General features: G+C 38.2%; 1 protein-coding gene across 3 annotated transcripts in view; it reads right to left on the bottom strand.

Moving 5' to 3' along the window:
• The window catches only part of ZBTB20 (zinc finger and BTB domain containing 20), a 473,812-nt gene that overhangs the window by 302,879 nt on the left and 146,103 nt on the right, over nt 1-24,830 (bottom strand). For all 3 annotated transcript variants that reach the window (XM_077174295.1, XM_054627748.2, XM_077174294.1), the window contains exon 4: nt 9,500-9,575. The gene's annotated coding sequence lies outside the window, so the exon portion shown is untranslated. The remainder of the gene's footprint in view (nt 1-9,499; nt 9,576-24,830) is intronic.

The following is a 24,830-nucleotide window of genomic DNA, read 5'->3' as shown; positions in this document are numbered from 1 at the left end:
TCTGAAAGCTCTCAACACTGAGAAAGATCAGCACAGGAGCTTCCACTTGCACATCAGTGATGCAGAGGAATAAAAAGGCCAAACTGGGACAGAGACTGGGACTTTTACATCTGGATTCAGGGCAAGCAAGAGCCCAGCCCCAGTTCAATGAAGGACCAATTTGTCTGAAGTGTATGTGAAATCTGCCAGTTCCTCATCAACTCCACAAACTGAAGAACTGTTTCCTAAGTTACTATTAAAGTTGGGCTAGATAAAATGGGGGAAAGGGAATAATTTTTAACCAATATAGTCTTGTAACCTTTCACAAAGGAACTCCAAACCACCTGAAAACAGGAATAAATCCAAAATAAACCTTCATTTAATCACTACTGGGCAAAAACATGCATGCGACAAATTTTATCTCACTTTGGTATTAAAACAGGATAAATCTAGTTGTTTCAAGAAAAAAAAAGGCTCTCTAAAGAAAGCAGGATGTATTTATTTTCCTACTTTTTTTACCAAAAGATAAAACCTTTTCCTCTCCATCAGTTAAGGAAAGTCCTGCATTTCCAGCAGGACATCAGCCAGAGTAGTTGGTGTCTGCCCATCACCTGGGGCAGGACTTTTGGAGAGGGGGGAAAAGATGAATACATAAATGCACCATAACTCAACCCATGTAAAGGCCCAGCTCAAGCATATATGTTTGCAATGATTCCTGTCTCCACTGAAAGGAATGTGGAAGAATCCTAGGGACTTTTTTTGGGCCAGGATTTCCCTCTTTATCTGTGAAAGAAATTATCAGAAAATGGCAGCACTTCATCCAGAAATGGTGTGCAGACATCTGGAGGGATCACAGGTGATGATTATGTCTGCAGATCCTCTCTGGGCACTACAAATAACACTGGATTTGTCCCATTGTTTACCTGCAGCCCTGAATTCCTTCCAGTTCCACAGCCCTGAGTTGCCAGCTCTAGGAAGCCACAGAGGGGAATTACAAAGTCCTATCCCATTCAGACAGTGGGACCAAGTACTGGCAGCAGTAGAAGTGAGACTCAAATTTTTCATAACATGGATATTCAGGCTTCCTACCATGTCAGCAAAGAAAAAGGGAGAAAAGCCTACTACCCCTTCCAAACTTCCACCAGTGCATTCATGACGAATCACAACACAGCTTTGAGAATTCAGCATTAAATAAAGAAATTCAATTTTGTTCTACAGTATATTTATTTTACAAGAAATAGAAGGATAAGGAACTTAAAGAATATCTACTGTATGGTATGGATACATTCTAAACATTATGACAGAGATAGTGTGAGAGATTTTTATAAACTAAATGCTTTTAAATGTAATTAAGTCATAATGAAGACAATCACATAGAAAATTCTGCCACTGACAGTCTGACAATGCAGGGACATCAGAATTGTTTTCCACCATTATAAGGCACAGGAAAATTCTGGCTATCTCATGCTGATGAAAGGCAAATTCTATAATGGGACAGAAAATGCATTCATAAAAAAGTAAAATGTACCTAGCACATTTGGAATTCTCTAGGACATGAATGGATTGCAGTAAGGAAAAATATCTTGTTGGTAAGAAAACCTATCAATGGAAGAATCACCAAGTCTTTAGTCTCTAGAGCTTCCTTCTGGCTGCCTCTAGGCTGAACACCATCCGATAAGATGCTTCCCTTTGTCCTTAATACATTCCAAGTACTGGACAAAGCCCCTGACTCTGGGGTTTGAATTCCACTTGGAGTCCTGCACCTAAATGTTACTGCATCTAGCTTTGGACCTGGTAGCACAGTGCCCTCTCACCACCTATTTCCAAATCTTTGCAATAGTCTGAAACTTACATATGAGAAGAGAATGATGTTTTGAGCATCACAGAAGTCCAGGGACTATCTGAATGCAAAGCTTTGGTTCAGTACCAGTCCAAAAACATATCTATTTATTTTTGTTATAGATTATAATAGTAACTATTAGTTGGCATTACCTTCCTGCACTAAGAATTTTCCTGAACTCTTGCCAAAGGACAGTACCCTGGACAGGGCAGGAAAACACTTGAGGTAACCATGACTGGTATTCTGAAGAAAATAAGCCTTTGCTATACATCTGGAGCTGAATTAATGTCTGAATACTCTCTTCAGTGTCATTCTGGAGCCATGACTATCAGCACATAGGCACAAAAACACCACAGCATAACAAAGACTGCTAAAGTGAACAAGAATTTGCCATGATAAATGTGTTCCTGAATGGCAAGCATGATCAGAGGAAGGGCAGATGTAGCTGTAAAAGAGCAGTATTTTCTTAGCCACACACACAAGCTGAGAAGTAGGAATACACCAATTTCTGACACAGGAAGAAACTGCAAATGGGATCATTTCTGGAGTGATGTCACATGGCCAAGAGGCACCGAGACAAATTAAATAGCACTGAAGCCCTGGCAAAAGTAAAAAGAATAATCCTTTCCTTCCTGCAGGATTGAAACAATTATGAGAAATCAAAACTTTTACATTCAGGTGCTATCCATGAGCATCACTACCTATAGCAAACCTGCCTATTGACTCAGGGATTTTTCACTTCTAATCATGCTACACTTCCAGTTGAGTTGACAAACTAATTAAATTCTATACCTTCCTGGTCATCTGGTTCCTGGGTCCCTCAGCATCCTCTCTCTACATTCCTCAGGCTTTTGTGATGCCCTGACTGCTGGAATTCCCCTCAGGTTGCTAACAACATGCAGGCTAAAGCTGTCAGTAAGGCACTAAATTCACCCCAAAGGATGATAATTTTAGAGCTGTTGGCTACAGGAATCAGTATCACTTGTTCTGGGGAAGTGACAGCCACTCAGACATAAGAAGGTTGGTTGTGTATTAAAACAGGGCAACAGGCATGACAAAAACCATTATCCTCTTCACTCGAAACCCTAATGAATGGAAAAAGGAACTGGGAAGAAATGAGAATTCATCTGTCTCTGACTCCAATTTTTCCATTGATAGTCTGATCTTACAAACTCTATACATAGGAACTGTGCCACTATACCCAACCTAAATGAACTGGGGCTGCATGATCATAATCCAATCTGGTTTGTATTCAGAGAGGACATGCAGTGATCTGGTGCACAACTGCTATGATTGCTGTTGAGAAATATACACCTTATTTCTTGAAAAGGTTCTGCTGATAAGAGTCACATGATTCTTGATTACTTGCTGCAAATTTTGGAAGAAATGAGATAACACTCTTCCATTCTACAAAAGATTTTATTATTCAAAATTTCAATAAGAACACTGCATGAACTAGAATGAAATTTCTAAGGAAATATGATGAAAAAAAATCTGCCAAAGAAAGCAACAGGTTCAAAAAATTGTTAATGCAGGTTTTGACTCAGAGATGCCTTCAGTTATTGCTGACACCAAAACATTTTGCACAGTCAAATACTTCTTTTTGGTTATTGTTTAAAAATAAACAAATAAAACAAATATTCTGATCTCTTTCATGCCAGTGGAAACTGTTAAAAACAACAGACCAATTTTGGCACAACAGATTAAAATCTCTTCCTAATCTATTATCTAGATACTTCAGGGGCAATGGCAGGAAAGAGTGCAGTACAAATGAGATCCTCTTTAGCCTAGTGAAGAAAACAGACCAGAAAATTTGGGTAACTTACATTCATCAGACTGCCCTACATCAGACTCTGGAATTTGAAATGATTCAGCGAGAGTGTCCTCAGGGACACTGATGTAAATATGGAGTAACCACAATGCCTTTCTCTGGAGGCTCTCCCATTATACACTGGTTTAGCTAAACAATTTCATTTCAGATAGAACAAAATAGGAGTCCTTTGGAAAAGGCCAGGTCTGTGTTGCTGTTTTTTCCTTTCATAGTTTATCTAATGACATCTCTGGTCTGATATAACCTTCCTTGCTCAATAATACTTAATCTTTATTTTACCTTGAAGTAGAGTAGCAAATGCTTTGATAAATGGAGTGAAAGATTTTCCACTTTCACCATAACATCTTCAGGTGCTGAAATGCTGAAGTGTTTTACTGCAACTTGCTACAGCAGTGCTACTCAGGGAATCAATGCTTATATTCCCATGCCTTTTTAACATGAGTGAATCACAGCCCATACTCCTTTATATACTAAAAACAACCACACACCAGAGAGCCATTTTCCTATCCTCATCTATTGTGGCCACTGTTCTGCAAAAACAAGAGCTTCCATATATGAAAAATGCCATGATTCTACCCATTTATACACTATAGCTGATGCCCTTAACCTCCAGACCTACAACATACTAACAAAGCCCCACATAACCCCTCCACCTCCCAAAAAAGCCCTTAAACATTTGTACGAAAACAAAAAAAAAAATAACCCACGAGAGATTTAATAAAAAATAATTCCTGACTCCTTTCTTATGCTAAGTTGTGAATGAGACTGATTAAAACCAACCTGAGAACTATGAAAATTTTCTTAGTTCTTGGCCAACTGCATTTTGAGATTTGCAGTTTCATTAAGTGAAAACATCTTTCTAGGATGTTTGCATGAAAATTCAGAAAACAGAGGAAATCATAAGAAAAGAGAGACAATTACAAAGCTCCTAATCTCCTGACACATTTACCTTTTTGTAGAAGGCTTTACTCCAGCCTCATTACATATTTGCTCTGATCATCAATCCTATTTGCAACTTTCAACTGTCTCCATGTTCTTTATCAGAGGAGCTTGTATCAGGCAATACCTGGAGTGTCTCCACTAATCCAAATTTTGAAAACCAGTAACTGAAACAAATCAGTATTTGTGCACTGACTGGAAAGAAACCCCTGCAGACTCACCACGACTGAAAATATCTTTCTGTGTCTATGTGACTCCCTCCTCTATCCTTCTCTAAAAAAAGAAGGGTCAAAGCAAAATGCTGGCAGCCCAATGAAATCTTTGAAGAGACAGTGTGCTTTCCAGTTATGAGAGGATGGAAAAATAAGAACCCTGGAGATCTTTTGGGAACATTAGGCTTTATTAATCAGGAATGTACTTGCCACATACCAACATTCCCAAACAGTACACTGAATCAGATAAATGCCAGGGAGTAACAGAACCCATCTAGTTTGGTCTTCTGTCTTATGGGAAGTTCCACCACGCTCTGGGAGGTGGTCTTCCAAGCCATCCCTTTAAAAAGAAACCTCCCCTGCTTCCATAATACCTATAGGTTGTGTGTTCCAGCACTTTACAACCCCTACAGTCAGAACATGTCTCCTAATATCTAACTTGGTAATTTTCACTGCTCATTGAACTGATTTCTTTAGGTCTCTCTCCCAGTGGACATGAAGAACAATTAATCACTGTGCTCTTGATTATAAATTTTCACTCAATAGATTTTTTAATTTTTTTTTTTTTAGTTTATTCTCCTTAAGGTGCAACAAAAGCAACGCTTTCAGAAGCATGTAATGCCAGGTAAGGCTCCGACATATTCTCTAGCCCCTGGGCCAGAAAACCATCAACCAGTTTCTGCTTTCTTCACAATTTCAACTCTAGGACAATTTCTGCCTTGACAAACATTTTTGACCTCTCCACATTTCCACTGGGGTTTCACAGGTAGAAATCAGGGCAGAATTTATCCCCATGAGTTTCTGGATTGCCTTGGTAAAGGAAGGGGAAAAGGCAAAATTAATTCTCTTTGTTAGTGCTAATGCTATTCCTCAGGGATAGTTGGCCCCAAGACATTCATCTTTGTTCAAAGCAAGCACACTTCCATACTCATTTCACACTTGCAGCACAGCTTCTACAAGCCAATATCTGCATCAAAAAAAAAAAGGCTTAAATTCATGAGAGTCTGCATTCTGTCAGAGGACCAGGAAGTGGGAATGGACTCAAAGCCCATCTTCGCCCACCTGAAATTCTAGCTAAAACATCAAGTTATAGGAGGAAAGGTCAGGTCCCAGATCCATCAAGAATCATGACGATTCTTGCACTGAAAAGAACATGGTAGTGCATGTAGTGCTTGTTTGTTGCTTCAAAACTCTTCCTTCATCTAAAAGCAGAGCTGTGATGGACGAAGGCCTTCCCAGCCCTGACATCCTGACGCTACACATGCAGCCTGCACTCTGGGATGCCAGCTTACTGTGTCACATTGGCTTGGGTTCTGCCTCTTCCTTTCCTTATGCCTGCAAGCTCAATTGAACTTATGAAAATTCAAACTGTCTTCTGTCTGTTTCATACATCATCAGCAAACAATCACTAGACAAAATGAATTTGCTCTCTGTAATTTGGAGGTTACACAAATGCCTCTGCTGTATAATGCAAAAAAAAAAAAAGGAATAAAGTTTGGTATGCAAGGTTAACTCAGCATGGAGGAAAGTAGCAAAGAAATAGAGGGAGAACGTGAACAATAAAATACTCAAAAGTGAGGAGAGTGACATGAGAAATACTTCTATAAATTGGAGTTGACCTTGGTACTTTTGAGTGATGGGATTAAACAAAGGCACAAGCGAGTGAAAGATCACCCCCAAGAGTGGCTGTATCACCATTCCTCATGATTTGGATACACAACATACTTATTTATAATAACAATGGTTACTATTTATCCCCTAAGAGCTCTGCAAACGCAAATTCACAAATTCAGTAATGTTCACAGAGCTGTATCAGTTTGAACCAGATTGAAAGAGTGATCTGTTGAACAAGGCACAGTGAGGTTAAATGACTTGTCCAATGCCACTCATTATCCATAATGAGTATCAGTATCCACTCAGTACCCATAAAGATTAGAACACCAATATGTGTGCTGTCATTGTCTCATTCCAAAATCATGCAGACACTGAGTGTGAGCAAAGGTACCTCCTTGTGCTTGACTTAATCCTATTTGGGGTTAGTTGCAAACAGCAAAGTAATTAAACCACATCCTTAAAGGGAAGTATTTGAGTAGTCCCATTGACCCCAAAAGATCTGCTTGCCTATCAACCCAGATTACTTTAGTTCAGAGAACCCAACATAGCAAAAACCCAGCCCACAGACCTTTTGCATTGGCAGAATATCTGTCCCATGTTTAGCGAGAGGAGTTTTTCATGCAACTGTCTGACAGATGTTCAGGTGATGTGTATGTTAATGCTTCTTCTAATGCCATGTACCAAGTATTTTTTATTAGATGAAATTTGGCTCATCTTATAATAATCATTCACTTTAGGGACATCCCTACATTAAAGCAAGATTTCTGCCCTTTAATTAAAGAAATAAATTACAAAACTACCAGGATATGGCTTGCCTTTTCTCTTTGCTGTTTTTGGGTTAATACAGGAAAGCCCAAACAGCAAGTTCACCTTTTTAAGGATCTTACAATTACAAACACCTGATTACAGCAAACATAGAGGAAACAAAAGAAGTCCTTAAAGCATACCTTCCTCTATCAAAAGTGCCACTACTGTTATTGTATCAAGCAACTATTTTCATGGACAAGAGGTATAGCAAGAACCACATCCTCATTTTACAGGATTTACGTGCTTATGTAAAACTTTCCTCACCATTTTCTTCTGTATTCCAGGGACAGGCTATGCCAAGGGTACAGAACTTAAAAGCAGCTAAAAGTTTAAAAGTGGCAGTGTTCGTGAATTTCTTTGTTGCTGTTGTAGTTTCTTTTGTTTGTTTGTTTGTGTTTTTTAAACTATTATACAAGAAACTCAAGGATTAAAAATATGAGCCTTTACGTCATGGAATGGAAAGAAGACCTAGGCAGAAAAGTCTTAGGAATCATGATCCCACACTCCATTCCCAGTTTGACCACTGATTTACTTGGACCTTGAGAAAGCTGCTCAACATCTCTGTGTGAATGCACTTAACACTCCTGATAAAAAAATGAAACCAAAAATATTTCCTGAACATGAGTTTTACACTTGTGTATTTATTTTCCCTTCAAAATCTAGAGTCCCATATAACTTAAAAAAGCTCATCCCAGCCAGCACCAATTGCTACTCTTATTTTGTCTTGGGCTCTCCATGCAGGACTTAGTGACCATCTGGGTCCTAAGGACTCAAAGAACATGCCTCAATTCACTCTTACACTGCTGCTGCATTTTGGAAAGAGAAATACTCCTGCTTTCCAACAAAAATTTTGCTGGTTGTTCACACTAAATTGCAAGAGAAGCATGAAATTTGGTACTCACAGATTCAGAAGAGTTCCCCCATTTTTCCCTGAACACCTCCCTTTAAATTGCTGCTGAACCCAGCAAATCCATGACTGTTTTCAACTTGGCTCACCAGTGTAATTGCAAGGTTAACCTCTGGTGGCCAGGGAAGCTGCTCACATTCAGCAATGAAGAGCACAAAATGTTAAATACCATTCACTGGCCACAGCCTGCAGTTAATACACAATATTTAAACAACACAATGGCATGGCCCTTGCCAGTAATGTAAAAACACAGTGGAGTAGAGCCAGAATGGCACAATCTGCCTGTCTGAGTCATGCTTGGCGCTGTGTGCTGGAGGGGAAGGCTTTAGCTGCCCACAGTGTAACTGTACCCTCCAGCTAGTTTACAATAAAACATTAAAATATATTAAAAAAGGGGGGTGGGGGGTGGTGGTAAAGGCATGATAAATCCTCTCTAATAGTTAAAATATTTTAAAACTGAAGTATAAAAGTACCACTTTGGAAGAAGGCTCTGGATTTCATTACAGACTGCACATTTTGATCTTAAACAAGAAAACAAACTGACTTCGCTTTGTAATATTCCACAGCTTTGTACTGTTCAACTGAAATCAATAATTTTCCTTCTTTCTACAAGCTTCTGGATTTTTTTCATATATTATTTCATTTGATTAAGAGTATCTGATTCTACTGTATTTTCCAATCCTCTTTTGCATGCCTGTTGTTCAGTCACTGAAGTTCCAAATCTTAATTATTAACCCAAGTACGTTCAATAAACAGATTCTAAATAAGGGTAGATCAGAGTGATGTGCAATCTGACTTGCATTTATGGAACAACTATGCTGTTAGAAAAAGACTCCTTTCTTGCTGAGACGTAGATGTTATTTTGACTGTTTTGTTGTGTCACAGCAGAGATGAATTAGGCATTTCTGCCTTCATCTGCACCCTAAAGCAGCTGAAGTCCCCTGTGATGTCATCAGAAAAGTTGTTTGTTTTTTTCTCATACAAAGGAGAAGAATTTGTTACGACATCATGAGAAGAGAATAAACTGTATTTTGTGCTATAAGGAATCTTCTGCTACTTTCTGTTATCTCTGCACCAACGTGCAGAAATCCTCTCTGACAAAGCGACAGCAACTGTAAGTCAACAGAGATGCACAGTATTCCTAATACTATTCAAAACAAAGCAGGAAAGAATGATCTATTCAGTGCTCTGAAATTAAAGATCTGCAAGATGTAAGTTCCTTTTTAATTTTTAAATAAAACATCCTTTGAACTTCTAAATCCCATTCAAGGGGACTCTGACCTTTATCCAAGACCAGCTACTGTGCTAACACTTTGGATGCATATAGAGGAAAAATACGAACAAAAGGTACCGGAAAAGCTTTTACTTACAGGAATGCAGTGTGGCTTAATCTTTTTGTTTTTAAGGTGCAGTGATTTCAGCATCTACAATGTAACTTCAGGCAGTCTGAAAAGAAACAGGTTAAAATCTCTTTCAGTTATAATTGGTATTTCAGATTTAATTAAAAATTAAACTTTCATAATGTTTCACCATCCAAAGCAATGCATTATCAGTCAAGCGTAGCCTTTTTTTTTTGTTAAAAGAAGCTCTTCCCAGAGTAGTTTGCAATGAAAGAAAAAGGGAAAAAAGCAATTGAGAGTAGCAAAATATATTTCTTCAGCAAAAGATCCCTGAATAATTTGGAAAGAAGCCTTCTGCCACTTAATTTTAACAATCAACCTTATACTAATTAAAAAAACCCCCACAATTAAAAAAGACAGAAAAACACCACCACACACCAAAGACTGTGAGGATAAAAATGTTAATTTCAGCAAAACAAGGACACTGCTAGGACCAGAACATACGCACCAAAAGGGAAAATATGGTTTTACATAATGCCAGCCAACAACATTTTTTACAAATTCGTTCTACAGCATGCAGCACTTTCAGACTGTTGCATGAAGAAGCAGAGGAAGGCAAGTTCAAAAAGAGTAAAGCTGTTTTTAAAGTGTACAAGGCAAAAGGTCCCTTGCAAACCTTTGTTAAGGGATATGAAATAGCTCATCTATAAAACTTTGGTTTCTTATCATGTAAAATAAATGTCACATTATTGTGCAAAACTGATGATTAAGAAGTGATAGCTGCCGACACAGCATTCGAACAGATGCAAAAAAAATTTTTTTTTTCAAAATGCAGTTGAAATAGTTGGAATGACAATAAAACTCCAGGGGTTGTACCATAAATATGAGTTTAAATGTTAGACTGGAGTTTAAAACCTGCGGTTTTAATTATATCTAATTATAAAGGCTCCAAAACCAGGAGAAACAAGAAAAACAAAAAAATATTAATAATAAATTAAAACTATTTTGCAGTAAGTTGTCAGGATTTGGCCTCGTAATAACAAACCATACAGCAATATACACAGACACATACAATGTACCAATGACTCATTAAAGGAACAAATCAAAACTTCATTAAATTTTATTTTAAAAAGGTGACAGCAGAACTTGCCTAATTTACCCCATTCAAAGTCAAAGCTATTCTCCTCACCAGCAGCACACTCGCAGAGACGGTCAAATAAATCCCGGTGCAAATCTAATGCTGTTTTTAAATGTACCACAGGCTGGGAGCAATTCCTAAGTGTAATTTTACATTGTTCTCCCATAAGTAAAAATACAATTCCTCAGATGTCAGTCTTATATGAGGCTTCTCAATCCATCCTCATGGATCTTTAAAATAAAATGCACCATACCAGACAATATACTGTCACACAAACATGTTCATACACACACCTATACCACAAACAAAAATAAGCTCACAAACTTATTTGTAGGTTTAGGTTTTCCACTCTGTCAAGATCAGAGGTGTTGAAGAGCAGGAGGCAAAACAGAGAGCACAGAAGCGGATAGAACAGGAAGAACCAGAAACAATTCTTGAGCATTTGAATGAACAAGAGCCCTCTGATAGAGGCACTAGGATGATGCTGCCATAAGATAAACTTTATAGGCTTTGATGAAATTTTTCCTGAAGGAACCACCTGACACACATGTTCCTCTGTTCCACTTCCTTTAGACAACCTTATATCAAGCAACTTTCATTCTTTCTCCTGATTGACACCTAATAAGGTAGAGATACCTAATAAGGTAGTGAAGAAATCCAGGCAAAATCTGGTAAGTCCATCAGCAGCAGGCAATAGCACAACTGCCACATATGGGATAACAGTTTCAGCCTCTGATCTTCTGTTTCTTTCACTTTCTTCCCCTTCCAAATTTACCCCTTTTCCAACATCTTCAGGACTGTAAGGCTGGCTTGCTGGCAGGGCAGGAGAGGGGAAGCAGTATTTAAAATCCAACGCTATTCCTTCTAATGAATGCAGTGAAAAACTGACCTCAACTGAGAAAACAAAGAGCATTCACTGAGGGTGAAATGTATCCCTGTGTAGAGAGCCAGTATAGAGAAGCCCTATTCCAATGACCTAAATAGGAATAAATTGGTGCATGGACTTCACCCCAGTGAATTTTGTCCAAAATTCCAATTTTTTTTGTAGAGAACGAGGAAACACATGGGTGTCTCCTGTCAAAGCACAAAGGCACAGAACCTCTTTCCCATGCTGGGCACAATCCTGACAACTGCTCTTCAGCCTATCTTCCTAGTGGTTTTAAACTGAAGTCCTTTGTTCTTTGCCCACGTTTTTCTGATTGGGAAGGGAAAGGAGGGAATGCAACATTTGGCATTACTCTGTAAGTTAACCTGATTACATAGTGCCTGCAGATAAAGTGGTCCCTCTCCTCAAGGCAGGCATAATTAGCACACACTGTGATTCTTCTAATACAAGAAATAGAGCCTCGGAAAAAGCTCTCTGTAAGAGCGTGCCTTCCTGTGCACAGGTGAGGACACTTAACACTTGTGGGGCAGGAGATCATGATTGTTAAGTGAAAGGGGTGCCCTAATCCCCTTGTGGAAAGAAAAGAGACATGGCTCAAGAACAGTCAATGAACTTCTGCTTGAGAGAACCCCAAGAGCTGGAACTGCAAGAATGAGGAGCATGGGAGGTCAGGAATGAGGCCCATGAGTAAAGTGTTAAAAACAAGGCAAGTGCTGCCTCTTAGTAAAGGCTTGAAAATAAAATATCAGAAGGTAAACAGGTTTCCCTTTGCTTTCTTCACTTTGCCTTCTTGCCACAAAGCTTATGCAGAGTGTGAAAACTGTGAGAAGAAAGCTACCAACTCTACAATGACTGAAGTTCATTAGCAATATTTCACGGCCTGCATGACTGTACTTTGCCTGACTCATGGTTATGGTCTAATTCACCACTTTGATAAGGATCAGATTCCATCAATCTAAAAAATTAAAGAGAAAGGAAAAACATGAAATTTTTACTCAGGAAACATTTCAGAAGATGTCAGCCTTCTGCAAACTCTTAGCAATAAAGAAGTTCCATATCTGTAAAGCTTTGATTTTCCTTGAGTACCTTAACTCAGCTGGAGCAGGTCAGTTAGAGTCATACACAGCTGATTAGTTATGAGGAGAAGGAAGACTAGAGGAGAATACAGTACAACACTTTTTGATATCTTAAGAAATTTCTAAATATAGAAATTACAACCTCAGTCAATTGATCTTTTTCAAGCTCACTTCTTGAACTGGATATCAACAATGAAGCCACTACCACAAGTAATTATTCAAAGAAGGTAAAATACTGATGTATTCCTTCCTCAAGGAAAAAACTTCATTGATAATATTTAGGAACTCGTCTTCAGCAACCAGGGAATGAGGGAAAGGGAGAGCACTGGAAGACAAATGGACACACACAAATAAAAAAACAAGCCCTTTACCTTCAGGAGAATATTCAAAAATACTCATGGGCCAGTTAAGAGACCTCAATCCAACTTCAGAATCGAAATAATTACTTAGGATATGGCCCAGAATAATTGTGTCACAGAAATGGAAAAGGAAAGTCACTTGTACAGGCACCTCATCTAGCACCAAATATACAAACTCAGGAATCGGAACCAGTATAGACACATCAGCACGATGCTCTGTTCAGGTTCACTGGTAAAACAAAAGAGCAAATCTTATTAACACAGATATAGCACTACTTTACTGCTTTTTTTTTAGGTGAATGCACTTTAGTTGGTATTAACTCTCTATGAACAGCTTTACTTTTGTCACCTGTTCCTTGTCCTGAGTGGAGAGAATAAAAAGGAAAAAAAAAAAGTAATAGCAGTGCTTGAAAAATCCTCTCAAAAAGTTTGAATTGGAGCTCTTACTACACTTTCAAAAATATGCTGGAATTTAGGTTATTTCCAGCTCTGCCTTCAAACTCATAGCCATTTGTGGCTCAAATCAGAGTCACAGGGTGCTGATGGGAGAAACCTGGGGGCCTTTGTAATCTGGCAGAATGGAAACAGAGGACAACCTACAGCATTTTGCTGGGATCAGGGTTCCTCCCTGTGCAGGAATGGACAACAGGAGACTGAAAGTTTCTTTGTCAAAATGGTAAATCTGTATCTGTTATTGGTTCACTCCAAAGATGAATGTCCACAGAGATTTTGTCTTCCTCATGGCATTCATCCTTCGAATTTACTTTCTCAGTGAAAATGACACCCATTACAAAATTTAATTTCCAAACCATGGCTGTTTGAGCTAGAAAAACATTTTAATCAGGAAAAAGGTGTATTTTTGGCTGCAATTCACACACACCCCACATCCCCCAAAAGTATTTGAACTATTTTTGTTCAGGTATGATAAAACCTGTCTTTGGGCAAAGACTGAGACTCCTTGAAATCTCAGTTTCAAAAAGTTAGAGAGAATCAACTGTATAAAAGCTGCAATGCATAATCCACTCTAATGGTCACTTGGAAACAGGTACTGGATGCAATTTCACCACAAGGGCTCTCAAACCTGTTAAACATGTTGGATCCCTTAACAGCACAGTCCATCCCCCTCATTTATTCCTCCTGCTAACAGAGTTAGCAACAAGCATTTGAGAAGCCCAGCTGTGAAAGCACATGAGAGCTGAACTTCTCAACCCACAGAAGAGCTGGTCTCTATAACTGCACTTAGGATCTGACCTGGACTCCCAATGTTTAGGGGTTTAATGGATAGTTCTGTTATAGTTAGGTGGGACCCAGCATCCTTCTAAATACCTCTTGAAGCTTTCCTCCTACGCAGGGGCGATGATGGTAATCAAGTTGGCTGCTGAAAACCATGATATTCCTTATTCCAACTGTTTTCTTGCACAAGCTGTCCCTAGATCCTGTTTATGTTCCCAAGGAACAGGAACAGTGACAGCATGCAGCTTTCACGAGGCCTTGCCCAAACAATTCTTTCTCTAAAGATACAGTTTTTTGTGAAGCAGCTCTGAAGTTGATATTTGCTGAGCATCTCTTGGAATACAGCTTCAAGACTTTACTTATGCCCTTTGCAAGCTATTGTAGCATATAAGCTTCTCCCACTTCTTTTCAAGGTTCATAATGCTTTGATCTTCACAGCCTCACTGCTCCTGCTGAATGGTATCATCTCCCATGGCTCATATTATCTTTAGTGCATAAAATGATAATACACTGTTAAGAAGCAGGCTCTATCACATAATCACAGCAGAACCTTCACATTTATTCTGGTTTAACAGGGAAACTTACATCAATAAATGTTTCATTGTGATGGGTATTTCAGTGCGGTGACAAACTGGGCGGATAAAGGAAATGTGGTGGATATAATTTGTTTGGATTTTAGCAAGGCCTTTGACACAGTACCACACAGGAAGCTCATAGAGGCACTAGAGAATTATGGTCTGAATACTATTACAATAAGATGGATAAAAACTGTCTGACAGATAGGAAGCAATGAGTTATTAATCAATGGTATTACAAAAGAATAGAAGGAAGAATCTACTCTGATGCTGAGCAATAGGTGCTAGGATTATTATCACTACAGAGATTCATTAAAGATGAGAAAAAGAATGTAAATACTGACAGCATCCAAAACAGATGATTCAGAAAAAAGAAATTCATCAAATGCGAAAGGTACCAAAATTTCAAGATTAAAGTAATGTGCACAAGCCAGAACAGTGTGGTATTTAATGTATCTTAAAATGTAAAAAAAGTTATCAAAAACCAATACAGAATTTTGTTTCAAATTCAGAAATAGAAGGTTTTCACTGTGTTGGCTTGACTTCATCATGTTACTCTGCACTGGTATGGCTGAGTTGTGAAATTTGTTCCCTTGAAAAGCAAAATAAAATAATATATATCAGTCACTGTGGTAAGGGACAATCATCTGGCCTATTTTCTTAGACTATCAGTACTAATGATTAAAATTTTAAAGTTTAGAATAATCATATATGACATCTTTAAAGTCTTCTTTGGAAACAGGGGACTTTTTTAGTTGTACTTCCTGAATTTCCACTGCCCTTCACAGCTAAAGCCATTTTGTTGCTGATTTCTGGTACAGAAGATGACATTGAGCTATCCCCACAGAGACACTGTGTACATTTAAATGGGTACTACCTCTCCACTTCCTCCACAGATCTGCCCCCAAAAAATTCAGCCAGACCCTTACTTGTGAAAGGGCAAGATCCTGGATAAAAGATAATGTACTTAGATGTAATGAAAAACCCTAGGGCAGGGGTAAATCTCATGGGACATATGGCAGGGAAAGTCAAAGTGATAAACCTTTATTTGGAAGTCTAGCTATTTCAAAGTGTTGAGCAATTAAACATAGCAGTTGACTATTTCCAGGATAAACTCATCTGTATCAGCAGGATGTGAAGTTCACTGTATCCTGCCTTTTTCTCTTTCCTTGTGTGGAGAACATACCCCCAACACCAGAGACTCTGCTTACTTGTGCCCCTTCAAGAATAAGGCCAAAATAACTTCTAATGCTCTCTTTCTTGAGACAGCAAAACTGAGTGAGTGAGCGAAAGCTACACGTTTTCAACTGTAAGAAATTTAGGAAAGTTGTCACAACTCCTCCTCTTGACTTATTGCTCATGGTCATTGTCTTGACATGTGACATCAGGAGACTGTACATGGTAATCTCAATCACCTATGAAATCCATCATCTATGGTTTTGGGACCTTTGATGTTCTCTCAAGATCTCCAGTATTTCTTCTACCCTCACACAGCAGCCTAAGCCCATCGCCTCTCCCTGACCAGCACCTGCTTCCCTCCATCTTCACTGTGAGAATCTGCCTTGCTTGCACTGCAAAGCTTCCATTTTCCTTTCTTGCTGCAGGCAGAGAAGGGAATAGGATGAAGGTGTGACACTTCTTTCACAGGAGAAAGAGACAGGGAGGGAAGTGTATTAGCATAGAGGCATGAATTTGTGGGTCTCATGTCAGAGAAGTGGAAAGAATTAGAGGTGAAAATATCCACTTCAGGTGTCTGGAACAGCAAGTGCAAGTGTGGCTTCTGTGGCTCTGCCACTTTAGATGGACAGTAGTTCCATCACTGTTGTGCTACCCTTAGCAGAAGCCTTATCCCCACAGGTCTATCTTGGGAGGAACTTGGGATTCTGAGGGGTAAGATGGGCCATGCTATCTTTTAAGAGTAAATAAAATTAATAAAAAGCAAAGTCAGGACTACAGGCTAAGTTTTGAGCTCATACAAGCAGGTGCATCACAAGTGGTATCAGGCCTTTTCCAGATTACACATTGACAGATTTTATTTCACCATATGCACAAGCACAAATCAATGCAGTCTTTTACTTCAGCACATCATGTATGTTTTTTGCCAGAAGGCCATTAACCTGAATCCCAAAACCAGCTCCATCTTGCACAACGTCATGCACAAAGCATGCCCAGAAGTTTCACATTATTTCAGTTTATGTAACTGCCATATTAAGCTCAAGGCCCAAGGAGGATACTGAACAATATCTTATTGTACAGGCTATTGAGATTCAATATTACAGGGACAATGCTACCAACCCCCTCCAATTTCATTCATCTCAGAAATCTTTGCAAATTTAATACCAGAGGACTTGGAGACCTTTAGACTGTACTGCAAATCTGCTGCTTAAACTTTTAATGTAACATTGATGCAAGCTCTCAAATATCTCCCAATAAAGTCCATACTTGTAATTCTTGTTTAATTAGACATCATCCTACAAGAAGAGAAATTCAAACCCAGCTGGAACTATATAAAAGTTCAGGGAAGTTCAGTTCCTGCACTGTGATTTGGCAAAGCTCTATTGTAATTTTTTTCCCCAGAAACAATGCAGAAGAAAAAAGAGACTATATCAGCAATGATTTCAACTGATCACTGTGTCAGGACCGGAAATAATATCTGGAAGAAAAAAGGAGAAAACAATCTTGCATTTACTTTCAATATTAGTAAAAACAAGAAAAAGATTTTTATACTGTCAGCCACATCCTGCAAAATCTAGGTAATAAAGCAACAGCATAATGACTAGATAAGTTTAAAATGGATTTTTAAAAAGAATGGCTACTATCTTCTGAAGCCAAAGTATATCCAAATACACTGCAGGACTAGATTCAGAGACCTCAGCATCCTTGAGGTCCATCCCTGAGGTTGGCCTGGTCCATTACAAATTATATTTGTAGTTTTTCCAGGGACCTTGAGATATGGAGTGTGCCCACTTAAATCTATGTAATAATTATCTTTGCTTCAGATACTTAAGGTGAGGGGTACATGGTATGAGCTCAGGTTCGTGGGGCTTCTGCAACAATTGAATTGGTGGAAGTTCCAAGACTAAAATTCACTCTGGCTCCATGTGCCCAACAAAAAAAAAAACTAAAACACACCTAACATACAAGAGAATGCTATTATTAGCAAAAAAAACGTTTGGGTATTCAACTTGTTCCATAATCTATGTTTAAACAGATGAGACCAAATGTATCCTCCTCGTGGTCAACCAAACTACAGAATTAAAACTGGTACATAATTTCTTAGCAGTAAAAAAAAATTCTAACAAAAATCAATGTACAGAAAAACACAAAATTAACGCTAACACTGGGCAAAGTCTACAAGACCATATGCTAATTGCATTCCAGGTAAAGAAGATGAGAAGTTCAGATATGCAATTGGTAACTAAATTTCTAATAAAATAACAACTTCAATCTTTTTCAAGTCTTTTCCAAAATACCAGAAGTGATTAGAACACATTGTGGACCAGTCACTTGCCAAGTTTCATGTTTGAAATCAAAGCTGTTTTAAAATTTCCTGAACAACAAAAAAAAAAGCATTTTAAAACTGGTAACATTCAGTCATGGTGATATAATCAAATACCAGCCAATCTGAATTTTGGAACATTCCTGATCTAATGCCTTTATGTTGCAACGAAGCCCAGAAAAATATTTCAGGCCCAATTGCTGAGACAGTGAAAATAATATTCATAAATAGAAAAGGATCATTTACATATTATACAACTAAATTTTTTATTTCTTCAATATTCTTGAAAGGATTAAAAGGATAGATCCTTCAGGTCCTTTGTTGTCATAACTGAGATGCATCTACATTTACCACATTTACCAAATTTGAACCCACCTGTAATTTGTATGGAAGAGCTAAAACTCTTCTTTTTCCCTCCTCTGCACCTCCCACAGAAAGAACTCAGGACTCTTCAAGCATTTTCTCTACAAAAAACTATAAAAAGGAAGTAGGTCTCTCAGGGAGGAACTGCTTAGTTTCTTAGCATGTGCTGAGGAACTCTTTCTGAATTAAAGCAGGCCAGCACCATCTCATGCTCTGCTGCCCCCCTGCCCCATTAAACAATGCATAAGGAACAAAATTTGAACCTGTACCTTCCAAAGTAAAAGCACTTGTGAAATACATGAAGTCTGCCAGGATACAAAACACCAACTGCTATTCCACTCTGCGCTACCTTTTTAAAGATTGCTGGATATTTATTCTAATGTAAGCAAGCAAAAGAATGAAATACCATAAGAAGCCAAAATTTAGGGAAATAGTTTACAATAAAAAGAACACTCTAGGAGTCACACGTACCTATAAATTCTCATTATGCATCTGTGTGTACTAAGAGAGACTATTATATAAAGTACCATATTATTTAACATCAAGTGAATGGAGGTTTGGTTTTAATTACATGTAGTCAACTGTCCCTGTAATCAATTGGTACAATATCAGGGCTAAAATTTCCAACAAATTCAGCCTTTCCTCCTTGAATCTCAAAATTCTTTAGAAACACACTTTCTTTTCCATTAAGAGGTTCAGTGATGCCAACAACAGATACATTACAATCCCAGCAGATCTGGAGATGCTGGAGCAGAATTCTGAAGTCCAGCTGCCAGATCTTCTGCTGTAGCCATCTGACACAAAACTCTCTCGCGCATTTCTCTCTTTTAGCTGAAGTTTTTACTCTTTAACAATGCCCTATGACATTAATATCTCTATATTTTCTGACTGAGCTTCATATTTGGGCAAGAAAGAAACTTTCCATTTCCTGAGCTATAACTGAAACCAGCCTAGGGTTTTATGTAGTCAGTGATCTCCTTTCTGTTCTCATTGACTGGAAGTCTGCATTAAATATACTACAATAAATAACCATTACAGAAGGGTCTGATGTTCACAGAAATAAATAAATGTATCTCTAATGTGAATTACAGAAAAAAAAAAATATTTTTCTTAGTTCTAAGCCACATTAAAGTTCCAAAAGAAGGAACTACTACACAGTAAATGTGTGCAGAATTATTTCCTAGCTCTGCAAGCTACCATCTTACATAAGATAGTACCAAGGCCACTTAAACATATTAGCCTATTAAATCTGCATCCCCTTGTTGTTCTTAAAATCCTAATGAAATGTTCCAGACTGCTATTTGTAGGACTTCTGAAGAGTCATGCATTACTACCATTTGTCTGAAAGTAGGATGACAGTCCACATACCATTGGTGAGACTCTTGCTGATGGCCTGCAGAAAAACCATTAGTCACACTGCTCTGGCTCACCTTATTTCCAGTTCCTAAAATTCACCTAAAAACAACTCCACCAGCACCACCCCATACCCCAAAAATACAAAACAACAAATCCCCCGCAAAACCAGCTAAAAACATTCAAGATTTAATTTTGCACTGAAAGCAACCCCAGTTAGTTCCTGAATAGAAAACTACACAAGCTAACCTGGAGGGGAGAGAAGCCTCATATCTATGAATAAGAGGAGAATTGTCTCTCATTTCCTAGGATGTCTCCCACATTAGATGTGTCCAAATCAGGAAAAAAGAAAGAACCCCATCCTTAAGTTACTAAAAGTACAGTTTCAATCAGGAAGGGTTCTTAGCTTTGAGCTATCACTGTGCTAAAAATAGAAATGGTCAGGAAATGCATCACTCTTGAAAATTATTTCACATACAATCTGTAAACATGTTGCCCTTTTAGGTAAAATGGCAATTGTTTGAAAGCCAGAAGCTAGAAACATTAAAGTGGAAGTCATCTTCAAAGAGAGTTTGCAAACCAAAAATTTGAAATCTGTGCCTTTTTTTTTGTTTTCTCTAAAAAGGAGTCTGAAAGGACTAAATAGGGACAGGTGAAGAAGAAGACTGAAAAGAAACTTCTGCACTTTTGCTTTGGAAGTTTTTGTTTATACATACATAGATATATATACGCATATATAAAAAAATGCAGGTGTTCTTTTCTTTTCATAATATTGTAGGCATCTCTGAGAGACAAGATTTGTAGCAATCCCAAATTTTATCATGTTTTATGCAAATTTCATGTTTTCATTTTATCAGATATGGCTTATAAAGGAAAACTTAAAATTCACACAATTCAGGTTACAAGTATAATGCTGTCATAGTTTCCTTTACTAGTTTTTTATTTTAAGGAATCCTTATTTTTCTTTTCTCTTATCCAGTCCCTTTGCGGTTGGAATGCTACAGTACTAATTGATTGGAAGGTATGGTGGACAACTTCTGGTTTGGTGGGTGAAGAACACTGGATGTTTATATCTAATATTAAACTTAAAGGTGGTAAGAAACACAGCGATTTTTATTCTTCCAGCTGGTCAAAATACCGTTTGTTAATTTTCTAGATGCAAGTTTTTAAGCAATGCTTGGAAAAATATGGGATCTTAACAACCAACTGTTTGAATATGCAGTGGTAATAGCTAATAATGATTAAGAACTATTTGCTATATGTATTGCTAACAAATGCCAGTCTAGTAAAGGTTTGCTTTTAAGCTTTAAGCTGGTTTGACTTACCAGACTTTTAAACACTTGTTTGCTGTAACTGATGCCAACACCCAGCTTCTCACTGCATGGCTCATGTATTGCATCCCATGATCAAATAAAAAAAGAAGGCTCCAGCAAATATTACAGATAGGTGGCACAAATGAAAAAAGCCTTCATGCTTTACTTTTCACAAATTTGCCAGTGTATGAGCAAAAAAACAGCCCAAGCAAGTCAACTTAAGTAATCTGTTTCTCTTATGGCAAATTTCAGTAAGTCACAGATAGTACAGGAAGAGTTAAACAAATCTCTCCTAATTTTCTGGATATTTTATTAACGGGAAGTAGTGTTCAGGTAAACCTTTCAATCCTACAAGTGATCTTAGGTCTCCTTTCTTCAAGCAGCACAATCCAAACTGTCCTGGAATCAGAAAAACATTTTCACCTGAATTATTCAAACAGCAGAAACTGCCTAAATCTTTCAGTATGAATCATTATCAAGGTGAATGACAGCATATCTTCAAAAAATATTGACACCCTGTTTACCACTACCTTCTACCTTCTCAGTATTTGGCAATAAAGAACCCTGAGATCCTCAGTCAGGAATGTGAAAATTACCCTCATCCCACAGAGATATCGATTCAATCAATCAGTATTTTCTTACTGCATAAAGAGACAAGCGGTTTGCCAAAGGTCATAGAGCAAATCATTGTTTGAGCCTGGAATAACTAAAGATATCCTGCCTCTGGACACCAGCTTTTTCTTTTGGTTTCTGTAAGGCTAGAATTGTTCTGCCTGAATACAACCTCTCACTAGTACTCTTAATTCACCAATTTCAACCAGATTTGCTAAAGGCTTATCACCCTGAATAAAAAGGCTGATTCCTATAAACTTCAGAAAATAAAAAAAAAAAAAAAAGGAAATAAGCAGGGGTAGAGAGAGATATTAATTTCCCCCACACAGAACCAACAGTATAAGTTCATACCTTAAGCACCACAGAACAGGATTTATAAATCCACCTCAGAACCCAGGAAATACTTCAGTGAGAGGTCACACCTTCTTAGTCAAGAAGTCAACCAACCACAACACAAATCCATAGAAAACTTAAATTGCAATTCTTGCTAACTGTTTCTAGAAAATTACTGTAAGTGTACTCTTCTCCTCTACTGCAACCTTCAGCAGTCCTGATAAAAATGAACCCTATGATAAGTAGTCTTCTCATTACCTTGTTGAGGTGGAACAAAGATTATGTATCACCAAGAAACATCAATACACATAAAACATATGTTATTGGAGAATTCTCCTCATATTTTGGCTACCTAGTAACTTTACCTAGTAATGTGTTAAGATATCCAGAATATCCTTCTGATTCCAAAGTAAGAGGAAAAGCTAATTTCTACATTATTTCTCTTCCTGCAACTTCAAATCAATCTGCTTCTGGCCTCAAAAATCACATAACTGTGTCATATCTCAACATAATAGTGCAAGGCACATTCAGGTGTGACCATCAAAAGACAAAGGTTAAATAAGTGACTTTAAGACTACATAAACAATCTGAAGGTGCTAAACAGCCATTCATTAGTACATACTGCAATTGCTTGAGGTAGGAGAAGGAGTCACCATAATCTGAAAGCATTAATGAATTGGTTAGCAATGGGCTGGATATTGGCTTGGTCAGCAAATAATTTTTCCCATGGAAAAGGCAGCATAGAGGAGAGATTCTCTTATAAACATCACAGATGGTCACAAAAACCTAGGCTACAGCTCCTGCATCAAAGTGTAATTTCTGCTGAGCAGTGGAGGAGGAATGATGCAGCCACTGTAAGAGAATGGACAGGGTAGAACACACCATGGTCTGCAAGAGAGGAGGTGCCCCAGGATTTAAATGCAGCCCTGGAAGCTACCAAGTTTTGAGGAGGAATCTAAAAGAGTAGACTGGGAGTGAATCTGTAGTGTCCTTTCCACATTTTATGAGATTTTTTACTTATTTCTGTTGGAAAAACAGGGTATGTGAAGTAACAGTTTGACTTCTGTGTTGCCTCTTTTAGGCATCATCAACCATTTCAGGGTGTTGTTATAAAAGACAAGTCTAAAAATAATTTTTCCTCTCTGACAAGCAGTATGATTGCTCCATTAGCCAATACCATCACTCTTCCAGAAGCTGTCAGTAAAAAGGCAACTGATACCTACATAGGAAATAACTGCAATACCTCAGGTCACACAGTGTGACAGCGATGTGTGAATGCTGACTACTGTGTACACCAAACTTCACTTTCCACTTCCATATTTCTTTTCTTTTCCTTCCTAATCATGTGACTCAAAGGATGGTAATGTAGTAACCCCCAGCCTGACAACACATTTTTACCTTAATCAAATCCACACCATGTGCTTCAAGATGCCTAAAGAACTGGAAATAAAACAGAAAGAACCAGTCCTTCCAGGGCTTCTGTGTTTTCCACTTGCACTCTGGAAGAGTACTGTGTGGTCACCCCTTATGCTTGAAGTATCTGCAGACATTTTTCCTCTACTGAGACCAAAATTCTGGCCCAAAATCCCATAGCTCCTGTTTACAGCCAGTACTGCAGAGTTTAAGCACTTCATTACAGAAGGAACTGCTGGCCTTCCATGCAACCTTCATGCACAGAAGTGGGGCACAGGTTCTGAGAAGTGTAAGCACAGACAGAACAATGCATTCCAACCATGCTGGAGAACACCCTTCATTGTCTGAACAGTTTCTTTTCGTCTTTCCTGAGTCACCACCTGTGGATTAACACTCAACAACATCTTTTTCTAGGAAGCAGTGTTTCTGAAAAGCATCTTGCTGTGCTAAAAATCTTAACAGGCTCATCACACAGGTAGTCATGACACTCTCTCTTACTGTGATTTTTGTTCCCCATAATTAAGCTGCATAATAATAATTTGGGTAGCACTGGTAGAAGCGTGAAGAAAAAAAGTAATACACTACCTCCTGCACTAGCAGGATAACATTAATTTAATCCTCAGGCCAAATTAAATAAAAAAAAGTATCTGAATATCCCCATCTAGTACACAAGTTCGGTATTTTATCTGAGTGTGAAGTTGGTGGCTCAGGTCCCTCTTTTTTCGTTTTCTCCTGTGCTCTACTTTACATCCCAACAGTGACTGCATTCAGCAGCACACATGAGTGATTTCCAAATCATCAGCTCATATTTAGTCCCTATTTTCGACTGCACACTAGAGACCTGCACCTATTCCACAAATAGAAAAAATCCTAATGCTTTCCCCTAGGCTCCTGCTTAGGATTTCATTATTAATTATATTTGAAGGTTATACAGTTAAAATACTAACTTTTTTATTTGAACATTTATATTAAGCTGCTGAGATTTCTAGCAGCTTAGCAGCATTATTTCTGTATAAGAAAATAAGCCTCTTAAATTCTGCACGCAGGCCTCTCGTCTAAAATGAAGATTTTAGAAAGGCGCTGAAAGGTAACACTGAGTTAATGATGCTTTTTAGACTGAGACCTCCAAGACTGATCCCACAGAACTCCATCACTTATGCACCCCCTTGACCTCAAGCCCTTTCACCTGCTCTGCCAACAGCATCTGA

This window comes from Agelaius phoeniceus, chromosome 2, assembly GCF_051311805.1.
Source record: "Agelaius phoeniceus isolate bAgePho1 chromosome 2, bAgePho1.hap1, whole genome shotgun sequence".
NCBI lineage: Eukaryota > Metazoa > Chordata > Aves > Passeriformes > Icteridae > Agelaius > Agelaius phoeniceus.
The sequence above is the reverse complement of the archived record's forward strand: the minus strand, read 5'-3'. Positions and strand labels throughout refer to the sequence as shown.